The sequence below is a fragment of the Vipera berus genome (genome assembly GCF_964194415.1).
Source record: "Vipera berus genome assembly, chromosome: 2".
Taxonomy (NCBI): Eukaryota; Metazoa; Chordata; class Lepidosauria; order Squamata; family Viperidae; genus Vipera; species Vipera berus.
Window position 1 is genome coordinate 250,550,236 of NC_138203.1, and position 8,556 is coordinate 250,558,791.

Below are 8,556 nucleotides of genomic sequence, written 5' to 3' on the forward strand. Positions count from 1 at the left end.
CGGCATCCTCATGGTCACAAAATTCAGATGCTTGGCAATTGGCTCATATGTCAAGCAATAACATTCTAGAATCTTTAAGGGAAAATTGCAGTACCTAGTACAATGGAAGGGATACCCATTGTCTAAAGCCATTTGGGTGAAATCTACTGATGTGAAAGCTGACAGACTTATCAAAAGGTTTTATGAGAAACACCCCAACAAACCAAAAGCCAGGTCCTAACTTGTGTTTTGTTTACATTACAGGATCTGTCCTTTTTGTAAGGGGGGGCCGGATGCCAATGCTGCTAACATTGAATGTTATGAAGAACTAGCCATTTCATATGTTAAACTGGTTCCAGGCAGTAATATCTGCCTCTTTGAGTCTTCCCCGCCGCTTTGAAGGAGGCAGTGGTGAGGCCCCTTCTCAAGAAGCCTGCCCTGGACCCAACGATTTTAAATAATTATCGTCCGGTCTCCAACCTTTGCTTTGGCAAAGATTGTTGAGAGTGTGGTAGCACATCAGCTTCCTCTGTTCCTGGAGGAAACTGATTACCTTGACCCGTACCAATCGGGCTTCAGGCCCGGGTACAGCACGGAGACGGCATTGGTCACGCTGGTGAATGATCTCTGGCGGGCTCAGGACGGGTTGTTCCTCTGTCCTAGTCCTATTAGATCTCTCAGCGGCTTTTGATACCATCGACCATGGTATCCTACTGCGGCGTCTCAGGGGGTTGGGAGTGGGAGGCACTGTTTTGCAGTGGTTCTCCTATCTCCTGGGCCGCTCACAGTCGGTGTTGACGGGAGGGCAGAGATCCGCCCCGAGGCCTCTCATTTCTGGAGTTCCTCAGGGGTCGGTTCTCTCTCCCCTCCTGTTCAACATCTATATGAAGCCGCTGGGCGAGATCATTCGTGGTTTCGGGATGGGATATCATCAGTATGCTGATGATACCCAACTTTTTTTTCTCCACCCCGAACCAACCCAGAGATGCCCTCGCCATGATGTCCCGTTGCCTGGAGGCGGTCCAGGTCTGGATAGGGAGAAACAGGCTTTGTCTTAATCCTGCCAAGACTGAGTGGCTGTGCGTACCGGCATCTCGGGTTAACCAGTCTATTTCACCTTTAATGATGGGGGGTGAGGTGTTACCCCCTGTTGATAGGGCTCGCAACTTGGGCGTCCTGGATTCGCGGCTCAGTTTTGAAGATCATATAGGAGCCGTGACCTGGGGAGCCTTTGCCCAGGTTCACCTAGTGCGCCAGTTGTGGCCCTATCTGAACCAAAATGCCCTACGGACAGTCACTCGTGCTTGTGACCTCCCGGTTGGACTACTGCAACGCTCTCTACATGGGGCTGCCCTTGAGGACCACTCGGAGGCTTCAGCTGGTGCAGAATGCAGCTGCGCGAGTTGTGATGGGGGTTTCCTGATACTCCCATGTAACACCTCTGCTCCGCGAGCTGCATTGGCTTCCGGTTGCCCTCCGGGTGAGATTCAAGGTGCTGGTGATGACCTATAAAGCCCTAAATGGCTTGGGTCTGGGATATTTGAGGGAACACCTGCTCAAGCATCAAGCTCCCTTCGTCCTATGCGCTCCCACAGGGAGGGCTTTCTCGGTACCGCCGGCAAAAGATTGCCGGCGGGTGACACCCAGGGGGAGGGCCTTCTCTATGGGTGCGCCTGCCCTTTGGAACCAGCTGACCGTAGAGCTCAGGACTGCCCCTGACCTTCGTTCATTCCGCCGGGACCTGAAGACCTGGCTCTTTGAGCTTTCCGGCCAGGACTGAGAATTTTAATTGTAATTTTATTTTAATTGGGTTTTAATTGGAGTTTAACGGGTTTTATTTTATTCAAGGACTAAATTTAATTATTTTAATTGTTCTTAACTTTTGTAATTTGTATTGTTATTTTAAATACCTTGTGAACCACCCTGAGTCCTACGGGAGAAGGGCGGTATATAAGTCCAATGAACTTAGACCGATTGCGACTAAGAACCTACATTAGGTCTTATCTCGCTGCGATATGGGTGGCGAGGTCTAATCACTTCGCTACCCTTATCGCGTCCGCAGATAATCGCCCGGCCGCCCTGTTTAGGGTGACCCGCTCCCTCCTTAATCAGGAGGTGAGGGAGGAACCCTTGCAGGGTCGTGCCGAGGAGTTTGACCAACATCTGTCGGACAAAATCGCTCAGATTCGGACCGGTCTGGACTCTGACTGGGCAGAGTCTGACGATCAGGACACGGGTGGTCTTGTCGATATTACCTGGGAGGAGTTTGATTCTGTGACTCCGGAGGAAGTGGACAGGATTATGGGGCGGCTGAGCTCCACCACATGTTTATTGGACCCGTGCCCTTCCTGGCTGGTTTATGTGGCCCGGGAGGGTACACGAGGCTGGTTCCAGGCGGTTATATCTGCCTCTTTGAGTGAGGGTAGTTTCCCCGCCGTCTTGAAAGAGGCGGTGGTGAGACCTTTCCTCAAGAAGCCTGCCTTGGACCCAGCTGTGTTGAATAACTTTCGTCCGGTCTCCAACCTTCGCTTTCTTGCAAAGGTTGTTGAGAGTGTGGTGGCGCATCAGCTGCCTCTGGTCCTGGATGAAGCGGATTATCTAGACCCGTACCAATCGGGTTTCAGGCCCGGGTACAGCACGGAGACGGCATTGGTCGCTCTGGTGAATGATCTCTGGAGGGCTCGGGACAGGGGACACTCCTCTGTCCTAGTCCTATTAGACTTCTCAGTGGCGTTCGATACCATTGACCATGGTATCCTGCTGTGGCGTCTCGGGATTGGGAGTGGGAGGCACGGTTTTGAAGTGGTTCTCCTATCTCCTGGGACGTTCGCAGTCGGTGTTGGCAGGGGGGCAGAGGTCAACCTCGAGGTCTCTCGTTTGTGGAGTTCCTTAGGGGTCGGTCCTCTCGCCTCTCCTGTTCAACATCTACATGAAACCGCTGGGTGAGATCATTCGTGGTTTTGGAGTTGGGTATCATCAGTACGCCGATGATACCCAGCTTTTTATTTCGACCCCAAACCACCCCAGTGATGCCCTCGACGTGATGTCCCGTTGCCTGGAGGCGGTTCGGGTCTGGATGGGGAGGAACAGACTTCAACTCAACCCCGACAAGACTGAGTGGCTGTGCATACTGGCATACCGGGATATTCAGAACATCCCATCTCTCTCCATGGGGGGTGAACTATTACCCCCCCGTAGATAGGGCTCGCAACTTGGGAGTCCTTCTAGATTCATGGCTCACTCTGGAAGACCATATAGTAGCTGTGACTAGGGGGGCCTTCGCCCAGATTCGCCTGGTGCGCCAGTTGCGGCCCTATCTAGACCGGGATGCTTTATGTACGGTCACTCACGCGCTCGTGACCTCTTGTCTGGACTACTGCAACGCTCTCTACATGGGGCTCCCCTTGAGGACCACTCGGAGGCTCCAACTGGTACAGAATGCAGCCGCGAGAGTTGTGTTGGGACTTTTAAGGTAAACAATGCCTCAGAGTCACTTGAAAAGCCCATACGACATATTTATGATGGTTGAAGTATCCTGGGTCACGTGATCAGCTTTTGCAACCTTCTGACAGGTAAAGTCAATAGGGAAGCCAGATTCACTTAACCGTGTTACTAACTTAACTTAACAATTCACTTAACAATTGTTGCAAGAAATAAGACTATTGAGTGATTACTTAACATATTTATGATAATTATTATTCATTGTTTTTTTAATTACATGAACCCAGACAGCATGCTGTTTGCTAAATATTAAAATTGTTATTTTAAAAAATCCTAACCACAACCCCGACCCTTACCCTATTCCCAATCCAATAAAAATTATGTTCGGCTCAATTATGGTTCTAACTTGAGGACTACCTGTATTTTCTATAATAGGAAGAATAGGTATTTCTATTGTCATTCCTCCTGGCCTGATTCTTGTCTGGACTCCTATCTGAGCTGCCCTTAAAGCATGTGAGTATGTTGTATGGACCGTTGGATCAGTCCAGAATCCAGTCTAATCCAATGCTCTGTTCCACAGTGGTCAATATTTAAGGAGAACCTTAGAAGCAGAAGCATGTTAGCTTTTTCCCATTTGGGTTGCCCAGCAACTAACAGCTTGAGGCATATTGGAGTTGATTCAGAAAATAAGCTGAAATGAGCTATTGGGAATATATCTTGCCAACTTTCACATCTAAACAAATATGCTTAGGATTCTTCCTCTTTTGTTAATAATTCCACAATACTTGAGTTCTCAAGACTTCATGCCAGTAGCTGTTCTTGCCCGGCTGTCTTACTGTTTGTGCTTTCCTCTTGTTTGTGCTTCTCAATGAGATAGGATGTTTCAGTTATTCAAAGGGTTGTATAGCTCCCCAGAGTACAGTGTTATATTTAACACAATGCCTTTTTAATGTAAATTCCCCTTAACAAGGAAGGCTATCCCCGAGGCCTCCTGATTAAAAGAGCTGCTACAGCAGTAATTACATAGTTGGTCCAAAGAAATAATTTGTAGATATTATGATTCTGGGATAAAGCCAGATCTTTTCTAATTTTAGGTTTTCTCCCAGTCTTCTCCAACTTCCTGGTTTTCTTACTTTCTCATTTTATTCATACTTTTGCTATTTCTATTTTTCTCCTCTTGAAAGGAGGATATATATATAAGGTGATATATATACATTCACATAATACATAATACCTTCACATAATAATAATCCCAGCTTCTGCCAACCTAGCAGTTCGAAAGCACGTAAAAATGCAAGTAGAAAAATAGGGACCACTACGGTGGGAAGGGAACAGCGTTCCGTGCGCCTTTGGCATCTAGTCATGTCGGCCACATGACCACGGAGACGTCCTCAGACAAGCGCTAGCTCTTTGGCTTTGAAACAGAGATGAGCACCAGCCCCTAGAGTTGGAAATGACTACCACACATGTGCAGGGGAACCTTTACCTTTAATACCCCCACGCATATCAATGAGCCTTGTTTGCATGGAATGGTCTGGTCCATATTATTTGTTGAGAATTGTGTGGTCATATTGTGTGTTGTGCAGATGATTTAACCCATATAAATTATCAAGTGATGCAGAAAACACTTGATTTAATCCCAGACAAAGCCAGTTCTTGATTCCCCAGTCAACTAACCCCATGTTCATGCCATGCAAATTACATATGTTACAGAGGTCCTGAGAAAGCAGTAGCTCCCTACAAGTTTCTCTTTCGGTCTCAATAGTTTTCACTTCATCTCCCACCCCCTTTTTTGGCGGGGGAGTGCCCTATGACTTCCATCAAAGTTATGATGGGAAATTCCAAAAGCCCCTCCCACAGGCAATCATAATTTGAATGTTCTTCAACTGGACCACATTTATGGCATTTTGCTATCATGTGATAGTGATTTATGGGTTGGTTGGTTTTTTTGCCAAAAACCAATGTTAATCTCCATTTCCAGGGGGGAGGGGGGAAATGGCCATTGTGGACAATGTGTTCACTTAATGACCACCGCATTCACTTAACAACTGCCGTGTTTGCTTAATGACCATTGCAAAAAATTCCTAAAATTGGGTTGGTTCCAGTATGGTTGTAAGCTGTATATACTTCAAACTCAGTTCAGGAGCAAGAGTTGATAATCCGCATAGCTTCATGTTGCCTGTTAAAAACATCTGGTTTAACAATGCCTTATTGCTAAGCAGTAATGAATCGCCTGACTACAACCAGATGGAGCTATGACATTAAGCCCTGGAACGTCCCAGTTTGAGAAATAAGATTTATCTTTTGAAAAGCTTGAGAGCTGGTATATTAATGCCTATGGTTTCCTTCACTTCTATCCCAAATTCTGCATCTTACCAACTGCTTCAGTGGAAAACCCCTAAGAGATCATACACTTTTACTATTGCCAGCTAATTAATTGTTAACTTCAGACACAGCAGGTACAAAGGAGCAACAGCATCCCAGGGACCATGTCCTTGTCAATGGAAGCCAACTGGAAGATGTACAAGAAAATAACTGGAAATTTTTTTCCTGCCATGAGATCAATTTGAAAAGCAATGAACAGAGGTATATGCAGAAACAGACTTGTTTTACTGCCAGTAATTCTGAATTCCGGGGACCTCCTGCCACAGTAATTAACAGTGGAATTACCTGTGTAAACATTTTCACATCTACCAAAATGTTAAATTTCTTCTGATTATTCTTTACTTGGGGAAAAAAAGTGTAATGAGCAGTGTTCTGTGTTAAACAGTTCATCTTTTACTTGTAATAGTTTCTCTCAGGATCAGAAGGGAGGAATTAGAGAAAAGATGAAATGAAAGTATCCAGAATTTTGATCTAAAATATCACCATCAATCTTAACTGTACTTAAGTCTGACAGATTTCCTAATTTTCTAATTTGACAGTTTAATGAAGAATGAAGTTCTGTCAAAAATCTCATACAGCTTGAAATATGCAACTAGCCAATTTGAATGGAGGATGGGAACTGTCTTTAAGACATGCAAATATCCACAACAACCAAAACAGAGGTGCACTCAATTAATGTTTTGTTAATCTTGAAAATACTTTTGGCTTCTACAAAATATTAACTAATAAGTCTTGTTGCTTCATGGATATATAAATGCTGTTTTCCAGGTAACAGCATGGAAATGACTTGTTCTGCTATACTTTTTAAAAACATCCTATAATCCACATTTTCTGTTAGAGGTTTCCTAATTACATACCAACCACATCTGTTAGCTTTTTCAGCTCTGGCAGGGTCTAACTTTTTGCCTTGTCTAAGTTACTGAAATAAATTAGTACAGCAGTTTTTTTAAAAAAAAATATGGTTAGAGGCCAACCATTACATTACCCAGTGTAACAATCTAGGGAAACATGCAGGACTGGGTTTTTAAAATATCTTTTTCAGTAGTAGCCGTAGATGATCATGTGAATGGAGTAGTTGAGAAGCATTCTGCACCGTGTCTAAAGGCACAGACTTTTCTATAGGAATCCATTTTTAGGAACTTATTTCTCCAGACCATCTGGATCTGGCCCATTTTTAACTTTATCTCTCTCTCTCTCTCCCTCTCTGCTAGCTTCTACTCTCACACCTGATAAGACGAAGGTATGGGCCTCATATGAGCCTCATATGGCTCAGTGGTTAAAAAGAAGCTGAGCTTGTCAGCTGGAAAGCTAACAGTCCAGGTTTGACACCTGAGCGCTGCGCATCAGGGTGAGCCTGCCTACCTAGCAGTTCAAAAGCATGCAAATGCGAGTAGATTAATAGGTACCATTTTGGCCACATGAACATGGAAAATGTCTTTGGACAATGCTGGCTCCCTCGGCCAAGAAACAGAGAAGAATACAGTGCCTTATAGTCAGACATGAGTGGACAGTGAAAACTTTACTTTTTACTCTCATATCAATGTGGCCCAATTCTATTTTGTTTTTAAAGAGTTATCCTGTGGATGGACAGTGCTCTACGTTCCTTTACACCATTTCTTTCCAACACTCTATTAGGTGGGGAAGAATAAAAAGTATCAAGTACCAGTTACAGGAATAATCTAACCCAGATACCGCAGAATTTCTGTTGGCCATGTCAATCAGACTACCCTAAATGGATGGATGCTAGAATACAACTGAAATCCCAGCAAACATGCTGACATAAGTGTCACAAGGTAGAAAGCTAAGCTGCTTTACTTAAATAAAAGCTTTTATTTTAATTCATCTAACCCTTTACATGAAACTTTCCTAGGCAATCTTCCAAAGAAACAATGACTAAAGAACACCAGACAAATAAATCTATGCAGAGAGACACATTCTCCAAACAGGAATCCTAACCAGGGGATGTTAATAAAGAGCCACTGCAGGACCATAATCTTCCATTTTTCTGTAGTATTATAGAATCCTCATCTTAAAACAGAAGGATAGTCAAAATAAAGCCAGAGATTTATGCCCTGTATTTCTACAGAACTGAAAATAGCTTCAACTAAATGCTGAACAGTTATGTATGTATCATTCCAATCTAAAGCTATAACTTATTTGCCTCATACACATTGTCAAAAACAGAAATGGACTAGATTAGTATTTCAAGAATGCCAGGACCATTTTAAATGTACTAATACAGAGAGAGGAAAAATCCACCCCCGAAAAACACCCTTATGAAACTACTATTTGCAGGGGAAATGGTAAAGCAAAGATTGTTGTATGTCAAGAGGAAAGTTTTGGTGGCACAAATGATAGTCCAGAGGGGTAGAATGAATGGGTTCAGCTAGGAGAGGATAAGAAGCCCTAATAATTTTTCCATGCATAAGAGAAACAAGGAGATAGCATGACATTATTATTTTCTCTTTTCTTTAGGTTACAAATGTAAAACTAGCAAATTCTGGAGAATCCCTAAATGATATTCCTGAATGTACCTTTTTGCACTGTAGGGTTTTTTTTTGTTGTTGTTGTTTTGTGTTTGCATGATACAAAGAGATCCCTTTACGCAAGCAACAAAAAGGATGTTGTCACTTAAAACAGGGTAAAGAACCAGAAGAAAGCTAGGCAAAAATCAGGAGAAAGACTTTGGAGATTAAGCAACTTCCAAATCAGGCTCAGAACTGACATAATACTACAAACATGGTATTACCC